The sequence below is a fragment of the Vombatus ursinus genome, unplaced genomic scaffold (assembly GCF_900497805.2).
Source record: "Vombatus ursinus unplaced genomic scaffold, bare-nosed wombat genome assembly UNPS02009835.1, whole genome shotgun sequence".
Taxonomy (NCBI): Eukaryota; Metazoa; Chordata; class Mammalia; order Diprotodontia; family Vombatidae; genus Vombatus; species Vombatus ursinus.
In genome coordinates, this window is record NW_020949613.1 from 11316538 (window position 1) to 11334903 (window position 18366).

Sequence of the window (18366 nt, forward strand, 5' to 3'; positions counted from 1 at the left end):
AGATGATTTTTGGTTGTAATGCAAGCTCCTTCTGCCCAAGCCCTCTGATCCTTTAATGTAGAAGCTGCCAAGTCCTATGTAATTCTGACTGTACCTCCTTGATATCTTAATTGTTTCTTTCTGGTTACTTGCAGTATTTTCTCCTTGGCTTGATAATTCTGGAATTTGGTTATAATATTCCATGGAATTTTCATTTTGAGATCTCTCAGGAGGGATTGGTTGATGCTTTCAATGTCTTTTTTTACCATTTGGTTCTAGAATAGTTTTCCTGGATAATTTCTTGAAAGATGCTGTCCAGGCTCTTTTTTGATCATACCTTTCAGGTAGATCAATAATTCTTAAATCATCTCTCCTGGATCTATTTCCAAGTTAGTTGTTTTTCTAATGAGGTATTTTGCATTTTCTTCTGTTTTTTTCATTATTTTGATTTTGTTTGAGTGATTTTTGATGTCTCACAGAGTCATTGACTTCCACTTGCCCAATTCTAATTTTTAAGTATTTATTTTCTTCAGTTAGCTTTTGTACCTCCTTTTCCATTTGGCCAATTCTACTTCTTAAGGAGTTGTTTTCTTTAGTGGATTTTTTTTTTCATTTGGACAATTGCATTTTTTTCCTACTTGAAACATGTCTTAATAGGAGATCAATACAAACAGCCAGACAGGAAAGTAGTTGTGGTTGACAAAAGCTGGGCCTCTGTCTGGTACTAGGAGACTTCAGAGGAGGGATGCAGACACTGGCAACCTCAGATCTCCATGAGCTGGTCATTCCCCATGATCACCTCATTCACTCTCTTGACTTTGGCTTCTATGTGCTGACCACGCCCAATGAGGCAATTCTTGACATCTGCACTTTTTTGATGACAGCATTGTTACAGATCACACTGCCCTGGATGTGCACCCTTCCTCAATGGTGACAGAGTTCATGAGCAGAGAGTTGGTGATTTTCACTTTGTCTCTTATGAGGCAGCTGGACCCCATGATGGAGTATTTAATGGAGGTCTTCTCACCCATCTGCACAGATGGTCCAGTGATTCTGTCAGCCCCAACCAGGGCCTGGTCATAGATCTGTGCAAATAGGTGAAGTAAGGTTTCCTCAGGGCAGAGAATAGGCAACAATTTGGGGATCTACTTGTTGGCTTCAATGTAGAGCCCCAGGATGTTGACTCAAGAACAGACCCCCCCCCCCCTTCATGACATGGATGTAGCAGCTGACTTGGCCTCGAGCAAAAACTTCCTGCCCATCCCTTTGACAATATTTCCAATAGGTATCGTGGGGCTCCATGGACAGCAGGTCATTGTCCTTTAGGAAGCTGTGAATATCTATGGACTTTTGGTCCTTCTTCTCTGGGGTCTGCTCTCTTTTCAATGTGTCCCTGCAGTGATGAAGGTGAGGAGAACTGTTTCCTAACTAAGTATGGAACCAGCTCACTCTGGATGGATGTGATTGACCTGTTTTCAACCAGGAAATCTACAACATATTTTTTCAGGCAGTAGAGATAAGCATCCACAAGACCTGTATGGAAATGTATTCTAGGATGCCTCTGCAGGATCGATGCCTTAATGAGAATTTTTTCATCCAAGTCAGCCTCATTAGCCATGAAGAACAGCCGCTTACCCATGCTGTCTGCACCAATGAAGTCTTGCTGCTCCACTGGTTTGCTCTTCCCTTTCTCTCCTGAGACCAGTTCTTTGGAATCTTGACTTTTTCTCATCAACATAGCTAGGGAAGCATTGTATGCATGGAATACATCCATAGCCTCATGGGGTACAATGGCTGTTATTATATCGCAGTTCAGCACCAACACATCTGTCTTAATTATCTGAGAAATATGGCATAGAGAGTTGGCTGTCCCCATGTTGGTCTCATCCATGACACACACATCAAACTTTATCTTGAAATCTGTGTAGGGCAAACACTTCTGCATGTCTTTGGATATCACCACAATTACTTCTTCAAATCCAATGCTCATCAGCAGGTTCTACGGTACCAGATCAAAGGTTTATTGCCAACAGGGAGCAGGGGCTTGGGAACACTGGAAGTCAAGTCTGTCATCCAAGATCCTCCTCCCATAGCTATCACCACTGAGTGAAACTCCATGTTTCCAACCTCTGCCTCAGCCTCCAGTGGCACACCAGACTGGCAGCCCCCAATTGCATTTTTTAAGGAATTGTTTTCTTTGGTAAATTTTTGTCCTTCCTTTTCCAGGCTTCTGACTGTCTTTTGCATAACATTGGTATAGTGTTAGAAGTATACTGTTTGTTTCATGGAAATAAGTTATTTTGTCTTGAGGATGCATATCTGTAATTCTAGTAGCTATCACCAGGTGACAGTGGATTCTATTCTATATCTAAATTCTTCCCTTTCTCCACCTATATAGTCTCTAAGCTCTTTTGAGTAAGGTACTGTTTCATTTTATACTTTGTTCCCTTGTGTCTAGATCAATTTCTGAAATATAGGTGCATAATAAATCTTTGGTGATTGATTGGAGTATTAACATATCATTGAAGAGCCTGGAAGTTAGGTCTCTTCAGGGATGTCCCATTGAGCCTCTGAGATCCAAGCACATTGAATTATTTGAGTTGTCCTTTTTCCATTAAAACTCTATCTCTTTAAATTATCTGAAAGTTAATTAAGCATAAATTCTTCATAACTGTTATATCCACCTTATCCAATCTTTTTTTCTTGCTATCATTTACTAAAGTTCAGATTGCTCTCCACAAGTGTTCTCAATGTTCTCTATGACTTTAATTCATTAATTGCTGTATCGCTCTAAACTATATTTCATCCTTCTTAAGTTTATTATTTACATTGATGACCACTCTAACAATTGGAGCACACAATATCTCAATCTCTTCAAGGCCACAGTCGCCTTACCCGCTTCAGTCACGCATTAGCAAAGCTGTTCCTCTTGACGTTGTGTTTCCTCTAAGAATAAGATCTTTGAAATGTTGAATTTAAATAAAATCTTTAGGAGAAAATTAGTTTGTTTGTTGAAAATATACCATTTGAAACAAAAATCAAACATATTCAGCTAGGAACAACCCAGCACTTTGCTCATATTAAACTTCCATTATGCCAAAAGTGATGGGTTACTAATCACATAAATATACCTTTATTTTTTGTTTTGCTCACTTGTGGAATTTGCAGGAGTTGAAAAACAAGCATGGTCTTTGATTGTTCACAGCTTCACAAAGTATGCTTTGATGTAAGAACTATTTTTGTGTAAGAAGAAAATCAACTTAATTAGAATGAATTTGAAGAAAAATGGCCAATTGGGGGGTTGCCTCAAAAATCTCTTATTTGGATCTTATGTTCCAGCTAATAAAGAATATATGTGTGTGTCTCCAAAAATCCTTTATTCAATGATAAATAAAAGGAAGAGTTTTTAAAAGAATTATAAACTATTAATAGCTATAAGAGAGATTGATCCTAATCACTAAAAACAAATGCAAATCAAAATCATTATGAAGTTTCACCCCACACTAAGAAAATTGGAAAAGATGACAAAAAATGTGAAATCATTGTTGACAGGATAATGGAAAGGAAGCTACACTAATACACTGCTGGTAGAATTGTAAATTTGAACAACTGCTTTGGATAGCAATTTGGAATTTTGTTATGAAATTGACAAAAATTAGGTATAGACCCATACCTCACACTATATACCAGTATAAACTACGAATTGATAAATGACAGACGTAAAGGGTGGCATCATAAACAAATTAAAAAGGACAAGAAGAAACTGCTTTATCATTTAATGGAAAAGAGTCCATGACCAAACAAAGGATAGGAAGGACCACAAAAGATAAAATCAATAATTTTGATTATATAAAATTTAGTATGTTTGTACAAATGAAACCAATGCAATTAAAATTAGAAGATAAACAGGTAAGTGAGAAGTAAATTGCGAAGCAGTTGCTTTGACAAAGATTTCATATCTAAGATATGTAAGGATCTAATTGACATCTTTAAGAATGAGTTGGGTAACTAAGTGATGAGTAGGGTAGCATGTTGGACCTGGAATCATGAAGACTCATCTTCTTGAGTTCAAATCTGGTCTCAGACAGTTACTAGCTGTTCAACCCTGAGCAAGTCAGTTAACCCTGTTTGCCTCAGTTTCTTCAAAATGAACTGGGGGAGGAAGTGGTGAACCACTCTAGTAGCTTTGCCAAGAAAACACCAAATGGGACCATAAAGAGTTGGACACTACTGAAAGGACTCAACAACAACAACAACAATAAGATTAAGAGCTCAATTGATATTTAAAGAACACGAATAGGTAGTTTTCAAAGGAAGAAGTAAAAGTTTTCAACAACTATATAACAACAGTTTTGATGACTTTAGAACTCTAATCCATGGAATAACAAACCACAGTTCCATAAGACAATGAAATTATACTACCCATCTTCTGACAGTAAGATGGGACTTAAAAGGCAAATTGTAACGTGTACTTTTAGACTTGGCCAATGAAGAAATTCATATAAATAAATAAACAAACAAACAAACAAATAAATAGATAGATAAATATGTGTATGTATGTGTGTATATATGTATACATACTATATATGTACACATGTATTTGTACATCTAAATATACACATACATACATATATATGTATATGTATGCATGAAACACCTGAAGTAATGTCAGACTTGATAAAGTATTGTTCAGCTTCACTGAACACTTCCCCCCCTCTGTTTTATTATTATTATTAATTTATTTTAATTTATCAACAATCACTTCCATATGCTTTCAAGTTTTAAATTTTTCTTCCCCTCCCTTTCCGTCTCCCTCCCCAAGACAGCACACAATCTAATATAGGCTATACATATACATTCCTATTAAACATATTTTCACATTAGTGATGCTGTAAGTAAGAATTAGAACTAATAGGAGGAACCACCAGAAAGAGAAAACAAAACACAACAGAAGAAAAAAACAGCAAATAGTGTGCTTCGATCTACATTCAAACTCCACAGTTCTTTTTTTGGATGTGGTTAGCATTTTCCATCATGAGGCTTTTGGAGATCCTTGTATTGCTGAGAGGGGTTAAGTCTATCAAAGTCAGTCATCACTCAATGTGGCTGTTACTGTGTACAGAATTCTCCTGGTTCTGCTCACTTCACTCAGCATCAAACCATACAAGTCTTTCCAGGTTTGTCTGAAGTCTGCCCGTTCATCATTTCTTATAACAATATTATTCCACTACATTCATATATCACATACATAATTATGATTACTATCTGTGTTTTTCTCTCCATCCTTCCACCCCCCATTTATGCTTCTTTCTCCTTTCTCTTTTTCCCTCCTCACTAATGTTTTGCTTTTGACCATCTTCTTCCTCAGTCCCACCTCCCTTCTATTATCTCCCTCCCTTTTCTTTCCCCTTTTCCCTCCTACTGCCTATAAGGTAGGTTAGATTTCTATGCCTAACTGATTGTTATTCCCTTCTTGAGCCAAATCTAATGAGAGTAAAGTTCAAACAATGCTCATCTCCCTCCCTTCTTTCCTTCTTCTTTAATAGGTTTTTGTATCTTTTCCTGTGATATAATTTACCCTTGTCTGATATACCCTACTCTTCCTTTCCTTTTCTCTCAGTATATTTTCTTAGTTAGATCAGATGATTAATTCACTTACTTGGATCCATTTATCCCACTTGATTAGATTTTTTTCATCATTACATCAAAGTCAATTTGTACCCACCCCTTTTATGCATACCCCTTTAACATGGTGTAATAATAACACAGTTTTCAAGAGTTACAAATGTCATCTTCCCTTGTAGGGGTGTAAACAGTTTGCCCTTATTAATAACATGTTATTTCTTTCTGTCCTGTTTACCTTTTTATGTCTCTCTTGAGTCTTGTATTTGAAGATCAAATTTTCTGTTGAGCTATGGTCTTTTTATCAGGAAGGTATGGAAGTCCTCAATTTCATTCAATATCCATCTCCTCCCCTGAACGATTATGTTCATTTTCACTGGGTAGTTGATCCTTGGTTGTAATCCAAGCTCCTTTGCCTTATGGAATATCATCTTCCACACCCTATGGCCTTTTAATGTAGAAGCTGCAAGGTCCTGTGTAATTCTGACTGTGGTTCCATGATATTTAAATTGTTTCTTTCTGGCTGCTTACAGTATTTTCTCTCTGACCTGGTAATTTTGGAATTTGGCTGTTATATTCCTTGGTGTTTTCAATTTGGGATCTCTTTCAGGGGGTGATTGGTGGATTTTTTCTATGGCTATTTTACCTTCTGGTTCTAGGACTTCAGGACAGTTTTCCTTGATGATTTCCTGAAAGATACTGTCCAGGCTCTTTTTTTCATCATTATTTTCAGGTGGACCAATAATTTTTAAATTGTCTTTCCGGGATATATTTTCCAGGTCTGTTGTTTTACCAATGAGGTATTTTACAATTTCATCTATTTTTTCATTCTTTTGTTTTTGTTTGACTGATTCTTGCTCTCTCATAGAGTCATTAGCTTCCATTTGTTCAATTCTAATTTTTAACAAATTGTTTTCTTCTATGAGATTTTTTACCTTCTTCCCCATTTGGCCAATTATATTTTTAGGTACTTGTTTTATTCAGTGTGCTTTTTTCCAGTTGGCCAATTGTATTTTTTAAGAGCTTGTTTTCTACAGTTAATTTTTGTTCTTCCTTTTCCATGCTATTGACTCTCTCTTGCATACCTCTCATTTCTTTTCCCATTTGTTCTTCTACCTCTCTCATTTGACTTTTAAAATCTTTCTCGAGCTGTTCTAAGAAGGCTTTTTGGGCTTCATACCAGTTCATATTCTCTTTTTAGGTTCCAGATGTGGGTTTGTTGACAATGTTGTCCTCTTCAGAATTTTTGCCTTGATCTTCACTCTTCCCATAATAAGAATCTATTGTATATTTCTTTTTGCTCATGGTGTTTGCTTATTTCCTGGCCTTTAAAGAGATTGGACTTTCCTGCTGAGGAGCAGAGGGCACTGACCCAAGCTTCTTGTGTTGGGAGCCTAGGGCCTGGTTGATGGCTTTGTGTGCTGGGACCTCCAATGTTGGCAGTTGGAGGCTGCAGGATTCTGGCAGCTTACCTTGTGTTGGCCTGGAATCAGCAACACTGGAACTCTAGAGGTAGGATTGGGTAGTGTGGCTCCTGGAGATTTCCTGCTCATCCAGGCCTTTCCTTCCTTTTTCTTTCTTCAGCTCCTTTCAGATGGATGTTGTAGGGGCCCCTTGGAGCGCTGCTTCCCTTAGTTTTGCTGAGGCACTGGGAGAGCTGGTTGCTGTAGAAAGCTGAGGCACCTGGTGGTCTTCTGAGCTGGTTTCCACCAGTTCCTTGCCCTCAATGAGGCACTCAGGGGTCCAGGTGTTGATGTTTGCCTGCTCCACCACCTGGGCTTCAGGATCTCTTCCTAGTATGCTGAAGTGGGGCTTTCCATTTGCTTTCTGGGATGCCTCCCATTCTTTATTGCTTCCCATCCCCCAAGGTAAAAGGGGCCTTTCCAGTTAATCCCTCAAGCTACCTGGGCTACTGGACTACTGCACCCCATCTTTCTTCTGGTTCAGCTGTTCCAGGGTTTTTCCTGGGGTGATATTTTCTGGGCTTTCAGGGATTAATAGGGGAGGGTAAGAGAGAGTCTCACCTCTTACTTCGCCATCTTGGCTCCCAGAAGTGGAAGTTCCCCCCTCTGTTTTTAATTCATATAAAGGGTAACTGCCTGGTAGGAGTAGGGTAAAGATGGACATTGGGAAATTAATATCATGTAAGAACAAACATACCAACATTTTAAAAAGAACTATTCATATTTCTGTCTGAAAGATTCTTTTAGTATAGTGGAAAGAAGACTGACTTGGAAATTAGATGAATTGGGTTCAAATTTTGGTTCTGTTTCCTATGTGACTTTGAAGATGTGTAAGGAGTCTGGGAAAAGTTCCAAAACCTATGACAGGGAAATTAAGTCATCCTATTCGACTAAGAATAGCAATAATGACCCAAAGTCCCTTTCCCCACCATTGCTGGGAAATTTGAGTATCAACTAGAGTCCAATTACCCTGAAGCAAGAGTGGGGGACCTGTAGCCTAGAGGTCACATGTGACCTTCTAGGTCCTTAGGCATAGACTTTTGACTGAGTTCAAGTTTTACAGAACAAATTTTTTTATCATGGGGATTTGTTTAGTGAAGTTAGTCAAAGGGCCACACTTGAGGACCTAGAAGGCCACAGATGGCCTCAAGGCCACAGATTTCCCAAGCTGTGGAGTTTTCCATCATCTCACTAACATGAATCAGCAGCAGGTTCCCCAAAGACTGGTCCTGTAAGACCCAAATAAGAACCCTATAAAACCCAAAATATTTTTTTTGGTATGAGGAAGGAGAGGGTGCATCATTATCTCTGTGATCTCAGTTAGGTTTTCAATTCTATCCAATTCCCAGTGCTTGGTTACATTCAGGGCCCAGTGGACTTGTTTCCATCATTCTCCCTGACTGCTTCATTTTATATATTCCCTCAAGAAATATGGATTGCTTTATTGTCTTGTTGTAAGGTCTATATTTCCTTTTGTTTGACTTTGGTGTCATCCAGACATTTAGTTTCTAAAGTATCCTGTTTTAACACAAACTTTAGAAAGTTTGAGTGATACAGTTATCTGTAAAATGACAGTATTGTATTACATGATTGTAAGATCTTTATCAACTATAAAATAGTAACACTTCCAGCTACATTAACTATCCTTTGGTTTGCTCCTGGGGGCTCCTCCCCTTATCTGGTACTATCTCCTAGGCTTGTCTAATTCTAGGTCTTACCTCTCCTGGCTTTCAAAGTCAATAACCATAGCAATAATGAGCAGCTTTTGAGATAGTTGTCCTTAAACAATATTTGCTCTTAGGAAGCCTCAAAAACTCTGGTCTTTCTATATCTCTGTAGAAATAATACTATGCTCTGAAGTTTTTTCTTTATGAATCATTTATTTAATGAAGTTCTTACACAGTATACTTTCTTCTACTTATCTCATCCAGGGCCACAAAGAATTACTTTGACATATCCAATACCTTATCTTTCTTCCTATGTGAACAGACTAGAAAATGGAGAGAAAAGTACTCTCAAATTGCCTTTGCCTATAGGAGAGCTCAATTCAAGTTCTTAATTTTTAAAATTTCACTCAAATTCAGCTCTGTGAATTTTAACATAGTCTCATCTCTCGAATCTACTTGTCAATTGTTGTGATCAAGGTAAAGGAGTTGACTAGACAAATTTTTGTAACTGGAGCCCAAGCAGAAGTAGAATGGATGGGGCCAGGTTGATTCATTGACTAGGAAAGAGTCCCAAGAGTTTTTACATAACATTTTAGCTGGAAGGTATTATTTTGAGCTAGATAGCACAGTGGGTAGAGTGCTAGGCCAGGAGTGAGGAAGACCTAAGTTAAAGAGCCAGCCTCAGATGCTTTCTAGTTGTGTGACCCTGGGCAAATTATTTAACCTCTACTTGCCTTAATCCATTGGAGAAGAAAATGGCTACTCACTCCAGTATTGTTGACAAGAAAACCCCAATGATAGCATTGGTGTGTTATGGTCCACAGGGTCACAAAGAGTCAAACACATTTAAATGACTGAACAACAATAACATTATTCTAGGGCTAAGCAGTTAATATTCTAAATCCAGGAGGAAAAAAATATAAAAGGTCTATGATTAAGAGATTTAGTCCAAGGTGAAGTTTGTAAGTATATACAATAGACTATATTAGGGTACTGAAATTGTTGTTGTTGTTCAGTTGATTCAGTTGCATCCAAGTCTTCATGATCCTGTGAATCATACTGGCTGTGGAGTTTTCTTGGCAAAGATATTGAAATGGTTTGCCATTTCCTTCTCTAGTAGATTAAGGCAAAGAGAGGTTAAGTGACTTGCCCAGGATCACACTGCTAGTTAATGTCTGAGGTTGGATTAGAACTCAGGTCTTCCTGACTTGCAGCCCAGCACTCTATCCACTAAGCCATCTAGTTGCCCCAACTGAAATCGGCAGGTCACATAGAAACTAGATATCTAGATGGACAGATAGAAAGGTAGATAGATAGATAAAGCATTTATTAGCCATTTGCTATATGACAGTTATTGTGCTAAGCACTGAGAATACAAATACAAGATAGAAAGCAAACTAATCATTACCTTTAAGAGTCTTAAATTCTAATGCAGGAAGATAACACATAAAGGAGAGCTGAAAGGAAAGAGGGAGTGGGTATGTGTATGATAGTATAGTGTGGAGATGCTTGGAAAATAAATTGGAGCCCTTGTTCCTAGCAAAATAAAGAAGCTCACCTAGAGTCTAACATCCAAAGGAAGAGGCCACAGTGTGTGATGGAAAGAGATTAGTATGATGGCTAGAGCACAAGAAACACAGTGTGACAATGGCTTGGAAGTGATTAAAGGGGTAGATGCAATGATCTTGAGGTAAGGAAACATGTCAAGGTCTTTCAGACTCCAGAGACCTCATTGTGACTCCCTACAGACTCCTCACTATTTGCTGGACCTTGTCAGTGATTACTGGACTGTTTCTTTTGAAACCACAACTCTGAACTCCCTTGAGTCTTCATTTAGTTCAACTCCCTTTTATTGAAATATTTTTGGTTGAAATTGCCCAGCTCTTGATGGGGAAAATGATATGCCTGAATCTGTTCCCAGCTTGTGAGAATGAGTATTCTAATTTGATGCAAAAGCAGAATCCAAATTAAAGTACATATCTGTCAGGGAAATGATAGGACATGATATCCCAATCAATTCAAGAGTAGCTACTCACTGGAAGTACAATGAGTAGGCAACTAGCATCAGTAGATGGAGCAGAAATCATTATAGACTCAGACACCGACAGACTGGGTTTAAAGAAAGAATAAAAGCATGGAGGGTTCATGAAATCAAAACTAAATCAATGAGAATCACAAGCAGGAAATTTAACTAAGCTTCTTAAATAAGAGTCTTTATACTCTTCATATTTTACATTCTTGTCTCTGTAACCCAATAACCCAGCATAATGCTTTATACATAATAGGTATTTCATAAATGCTTAATTAGATTGACTTTGACACTCCTTTTCCTAGTTCCAGGATTGATTCCAGTGTTTAGAATAGGACTGAGCCAAGGTGGAGCTAATTAACTATATCTTCCAGGCTTAAAGTTGTGCAGGTAGGGGGAACCAGGGAGACCATTACAAAAATGGAAATGTTGACAGTTGTTTGAAGAGAGGTCAATACAAATGGAATTAAAACAGGCTTCAATATTAATTTATTTAGATGGGAAGATCACAGAATTTGGAGAAAATATTACAAATCTAGAAACTAAATGGAGAGACTCAGTTTGACATAAGTACATATGAAAACCAAATGTATTATTATTGGTCATGTTGTTTCATTTTATAATGTGACCAAAGCTGTAGCCTTTTGAGTACAAATATAGGAAAGACAATGGGAAACAAATGAATTATTCATGATGGAAACTGAATCATCTGGGTATTTGGCATAATAATAATGACAGAGCTTCCATCATGGTATGAGTTATCTTGGGTTCTTAAAAGCTATGTCAGCAGAACACAAGTTTTGATTAGACATACTAAGCAGGACATGATTGAAGTATGGGTCTGAAAATATGCCAAAGATTGCATCTTCATAGGACTAATCTAGCTAGTTTGTTTTTCTGGTTGTTTCCTAGGTTCCCATTACACACTATCTAGTATGATTCTTACCTGCTAAAGTGTGGCATCACCCCTGGTTCTTCAACCCGTATGAAGCTATAATTAAAATTTATGCGTGTGTGTGTGTTGTATGTAGATATGTACATATACATAATGCACACATACATACATACACACACATCTGAATCCTTACTACCTAGCACAGTGTAGTCACTTAGTAAATATTTATTGAATTGAGGTGCTCATCATGAGAATGTTGTCCACCAGATGAAACTTTTTTTTTTTTTTAAGCCACGGCAATCCATGAAACATGAAAAGACTGCAATATGTTTCAGGAGAGGGTATCTCCACACAGCAAATAGTAGATTATTCAGACAAAAGTTTGCAGTTGCTTATCTTATTTTGATCCTCATAATAACCCTATTTATTAACCAGCACAAAGTTTATGTTGTTGGGAATTAAATCTGTGATTTCATTAATATATAGATCTCCCAACAAAAAAGAATCTTTTCCTACCAATGAAGAGCAGCATCTGATCAGTGATTTACAGTCTTAAAGAGTTGTTAAGGATACTGAGAGGTTGTGACTTATTCTGAATCTCACAGCTAGTAGTAATCAGAGGCAAAATTTCAACCCAGACTATCCAGGCTAGCTTTCTAATGAGCCTGCCACAGTGTCTGTCCCTAAATATTATTATGCCCATTTTATATATGGGGAAATTGAAGCTCAGAGAGGTTTAATGATTTGGTCAGAGTCAAGAAAATTTTAAATGGAAACATATCTCTACTTTCTCTAGGAACTCACACTTCTCCTCATCTGTAACACTGTCACCCGACCTGGAGAAATTTCTATACTGAGGCTCTGCCTTTCAATTGGTGAATCCCTCCCCAGGAAAATTATTTTGGGAAGGTCCCAGTTATGCTTCACCTCACCTTCACTTTAACCCCTGCTCTTTCTAGTTCCCCTATATTTATTGTTTTCTCCCATTTAAATGTAAGTTTCTTGACGGAAGGGATTATGTTGTTTTCCTGTATTTATGCACCCAGCAATTAGCACAGTACCTTACACATAGTAAACACTTACTAAATACTCTCTCTGCCTCCTTTCCTCTCTCATGTCTCCCTCTTTCTCTTATCAAATAGTACTGCTCTTTTGTCTCTTGTTCAATGCTATTGCCATTAAACCAAGTACATACATATACACACAGACACAAAAACTCAGATGATAATATATTTTTTGCCATATATCAAGTACATTTTTAAAAAATTGTACAAAGATAGTCTTGATCTTTATTACATTGACATCCCAGTTTAATATGACAATATAATCCAAGAAGAAGACAGTGGGTGTTAATAACAAACAGAAAGCATCATATATCTTACCTTCTAAATGCTAACCACATTATATATGTTTGGGCTTATTATTTGCTATTTTATCATATTAATCCTTTCTGTCCTCCCTCTGTCCCTTCTTCCTTCATATTCAAAATACCTAATAAATTTAGTTTTGACACCAATCAGTATCTCCCTAGGCAGAAAAACAAAACTTCTTTGTCCCCCCTTTTTGGACTCAAGATTAGTTTATAATCTCATCCTCTTGGTATAGCTCATATTATGATGAGATACCCAAGGAATCAAACTTCAGATGCATCTAAATAGGGCCAAAGTATATGGGGTTCATATGTGTGAGTACATGAATATGTGAACAAGTATGTGTACATACTTTAAGTACCATTATAACTCAAACATTTTGCTAGATCATGGTGGCACTACCCAGCAAACTGTTTGAAACAGCAGGTGGTACTGCATATTCTAAACATATGGCCTCATAAAAGATGCCTGCTGAGCATAGAAAGCAAAACAAATGACAAAGTTACCAATTCATTTCAAATTTTTAAATTAGGAAGTTATAATTTAATGATATCCTGAGAAGATATACTCATAATGAGATCATAAAATTTATTGATATAAATTTGCATCTTAGATATAAAACAAAACTAAATTGTCAGAACCCAAAGGGAAATGAATCATTCTTAATATCAGAGTTTTACAGGTAGCACAGGTTAACAGTTCAAGTATCTACAGATTTTAGTTAAACTCCTTTTGTAGTGACCTTTTTCTAGGTAGATTAAGTTCACTGAATCATAGGTCTAAAGATGAAAGGAACCTCAGAGGCAACCTTATCTGAAGACTTCATTTTCCAGATATGGAAAATGGGGTTAATGGAGATAAGACATGCCAGAGCTCACACATATAGTAACTGTAGGAAGTGGGGCTTGAATCTAAGTCCTCTAATTTCCAAACCAATGCTCATTCCCTTTTATAGTACCATCTTAACTTCCTAAGCAGAATACATAGAGTATAATTTTGTTTTCTTAATGATTCAGTGTTACTGTGATATGTGCCAGGCCTCTTCAACCAAAGTCCTGCCATGAGAGCCCATTGTTCTATGGATGACTATGGGTTTCCAACAGCTGTGCCAGAAGAACAAATGATTCTGAATGAAGAGTGGATATAGAGACTGCTACCTGAATACCAGTCTTGCAAAGACCAGAGTAGCTTATCTCCAGAAGAGTGGCCACCAGGTGATATTCTTTTTCAAATACCTTTCATTGGATGAGCTATACAACTAAGCCAGTAAATGGACTGCTGTCTTGGTTGAGGTATAAATAGCCACACTTCAAAAATCACTGATCCTTGAAGCACTGAAGTCAGCAGCTGTGCATATTAACTTTTATTATAGATGAAATATTAGACACAACAAAATCTCCATCTTGACAATTCCAGGGTTTCTGAAATTGGTATGCCTTCAGGCTGGTACACTATTACTTCAAGATCAATCAACTGATTTTTTTTAGCATCAACTACTCCTTTCCCTCACAATAGGACATCCCATACTGCTTGTGTCTCAAACTTGTCAAAGGCCATAGAGTTATTCTCTGTTCATTATTAGCCATTGTCTCTCTTTTCTCCTGTCATTTCCTTTGGTTCGCCAACCACATTACTATCTCTATTCACCACTAACACTGCCATCAAATTTAATCCATACTTCTTTTCCCTTATCTTTTCCTTGTTCTTCCTCTTATTTTTTTCTATCTTTTGTCACTTCCTCCACCATTTTTCTGAGCTTTTGAGTAAAAAAGCTCATCTTTGGCTGATGATCTGAGAGTGCTCTTTTTCTCCTCAGCAAACTCATCACAATGTAGTGGTGTATAATTTTTGGGTCTTTGACTCTGCTCACTCTCTTTGCTGCTTCTTCCGTGCAAAAATGGCTTCTTTCCTTTCATTTCCTTTCCCTTCTCTATCTCCCCTCTTACTTTTCCCAATAATTGAACAATTACAGAAACCTGAGGGTTTTGGAAGACTGACTTCCAGATAGGGGAGATGTTGTGGTATTCCTAAATTTTCCAAAATCAGAAATATAAAGCATTTAGGAGGAAGAAGCAATTTAACAATTATCAACATAACAGATGATTTTCTGTTTCATTCCATTAATACATTATTGGTAGTCTATCAATATTATTTCATGCACTAGCTGTATAATAATCCTGTTATTTAAATATTTCCATTTAAATATGGTGGAGACAGAGCAATGATTACCCATCCATTTCACATGTAGTAGATTAGCCTTAATACCCTCCAAACATCCAGTACATTGTTTATACCCTAGAATTGTCAGCAAAATGGGTGCTTTAACAGCTTTTAAAAATTGAGTACAAGAACATCTGTAGCATTTGTATGACCCACAGTCGGTTACCCAGTAAATGGTGCATATTCTTTTTGCAATCTCTATGGCAACAACCTAGTAATTACTTTTAAACAGCAAAAGGTGCCTTTGTTGAAATCATTTCAAGTATTCTCTGTTAACTGGATCTCAATGAAGCTTTGATAGCTTTTTGGTTCTCTAATGTGGAGTTTTTATAAGAAAGAAAGACAGCTTTGCAATTATTCATTCTAAGTTTCAAAGAAATCACTATGACTGAAAGATAACAAACAAGCTGAAGAAAATTCAGTCCCCTGAAGTGCAAAGAACTGATTGGCACTGTCTTCTCCTTTCTGTTTTCTTAATAAATTATTCTATACATATATAGCCAGTAGAAATAACATTGTCTTAAAGCAGATGGCTAGGATGCTTGCTTTCCCTATTTTCCAACAATTATCTAAGCACAAACTGATTATGGAAATGAATTCACAAATCTTTGCAGATACTTTCTGTGATAAGAATGTGAGAAGAGTGACATACAACAGGAATCACTTTCTAGAATATTTTTCCCCTTTTGATAGTTATATAGGTTCAATTCAATTACCATCTATTGAAAGATGCCTATGCATCAAAGGATGTTAAAAAATGCAACTTTTAAAAAGTTGTATCATGTGGATACTTTGGAGGTGATCATACAGTTTTTTAAAAAGCACCTGCCTAATTATAAATTTAAAATGAAATGCATTTCATATTTTTATTTCATTATATAAATAGACTGAAATGTCAATAGTGAAATTAAATGAAAATTAAAATGAGAAATTTTTTTATTTTACTTTAAAAATAAATTCATTTCAACAATTTAATTCAATAAGTGTATACTGAACACTTATTATGTTGCAAGTATTGTGCTAAGTATTGGAGATAGAAAGACAAAAACCAAACAGTCCCAAGTACTAATAAGCTTAAATTCTACTAGGGAAGTACAGTAATTATACAGAAAACTAAGTGTAATATGTACATATGCATACATATATGTCTATAAAGATATGTGTGCATGTGTGTGTATGTGTGTGTGTGTATAACATAAAGTACTGTGGAAGGAGAGGAACTGTAACAAATAGGGGGACCATGAAGGGACTTTTGCAGGCAATATCATGTGAACTGTCCTTTGAATGAAGCTAGGAATTCAATCAGGCAGATATGAAGAGAGTGAATGTTCTAGGCACGGGAAAAAATTATGCAAAGGCATGGAGGCAGCTGATAAGATGTCTATATAGGGAACTTAGTAAATAGTTTGGTTCTGGCTGAATTGTGAAAGAGAATTAATAATGTAAGGATAGTTTAGAGCCATATTGTAAAGAATTTTAAATGTCAAATAGAAAAGTTAGTATTTTATCCTAGAGGCAATTGGGAGCCATTGAAGTTTCATGAGCAAGGGAGTGAAATGGTCAGATATCCTTTAAAAATATCAATTTCTTAGCTGTGAGGAGCATGAATTAAATAAGGGAGAGTCAAGAATCAGGGAGATCAATTATTGAAATAGCTCAGGCAAAAAAAGATAAAGGCATGTCCTAGTAAAATGTCTGTGTGAGTGAATAGAAGATGCTAGATGTAAGAGATGTGGAATAGTGAGAACCAATAGGATTTAACAACTGAATTGATATATGTGAAGGTGCCACAAGCAACACTCAAGGATGATTCTGGGATTCTAAATGTGGGTGACTGGAAAGATAGAAGTACCTTCAATAGAAACAGAGAAGCTAAGTAACAGAATACTTTTTTTTTTGGTGAAGACAATGAGACAACTGAGTTTGAGATATGTTGAATTTGAGATTTGTATTGGCCAACCAGGTGAAGAGATCTAGTAAGCAGTTGGTTTTACAAAATAGGAATTCAAGAAAGAGGAGGACCAGAGACGTAAATATGGTAGTCATATGCACTGAAATGATCATTGAATTCATGGAAGTTGACATTAAAGATAGAGCAGAAGAGGCTGGGAAGATGAAAGGAGGAAGGGGGGAAGAGATAGAGAGAAAAAGATATATATTATATATGTATATATATACATATATAATATATATGTATATATAGAGAGAGAGGAAGAAGAAGAAGAAGAAGAAGAAGAAGAAGAGACATAGACAGAGACAGAGAACAAAGGAGAAGATGATGACAGACCCTTGAGTTATACCTAGACAAAGGAGAGGCAAATTATGGATGATGTCTTGATAAAGGAAACTGATAAGGATAGGTAGAAGTTGGGTAGTATGAAAACCAAGAGAACATGGCACAATGAAAAACAAAAAACTGAGATGAAAGAGTGTTTAGGTAAATAGTATAATCAACAATGTCAGACACTATGGTGGGATCAAGAAAGGTCCAAGGAGTAATAAAGAACATCCGGGTTTAGCAATGATTTAGCAAATCATTGTTTATTTTTTTTTATACTTTTTGCTTTTTGGTGAGGCAGACAGGGTTAAGTGACTTGCCCAGAGTCACACAGCTAGTAAGTATCATGTGTCTGAGGCCAGATTTGAACTCAGGTCCTCCTGACTCCAAGGCCAGAGAGCTATCTACTGCACCACCTCCTGCCCCAATCATTGTTTATTTTAAAGAAACAAGTTATAGTTGAATCATCGAGTCATAAATGAAATTATGAGTTTGACAAGTGAATGGGAGATATGGAAGTGGAGATATCAAGTAAAACCAATTTTTTTTTGAGAAATTTGTCAGTGAAAGAAGGAAGAGACAAAGAATAACACCTTGATGAGGAGAAGAGGGAAGTGAAAAGTTATATTTTTCCTTTTAAGGATGGAGGAGTTAACAGTACATTAGAAGGAAGTAGAGAAGCCCACAGGAAAAGATAGTTAATGATACATTAGAAGGACATAGGAAAGTCTGCAAAACAAAGAGATTACTATTATAAAGAAATTAGGGATGACCTAATTGCTGAGCTTCCAGTGATATTTAAAAAAGATAATACAAATAAGAATTCATAATGGAAAGCAGTAG

At 36.7% G+C, this 18366-nt stretch overlaps 1 pseudogene; it reads right to left on the bottom strand.

The window, feature by feature from the left end:
* Nucleotides 1–742: 742 nt before the first annotated feature.
* LOC114036439 lies at nt 743–2097 on the bottom strand (annotated as a pseudogene).
* Between the last annotated feature and the right edge of the window lie 16269 nt (nt 2098–18366).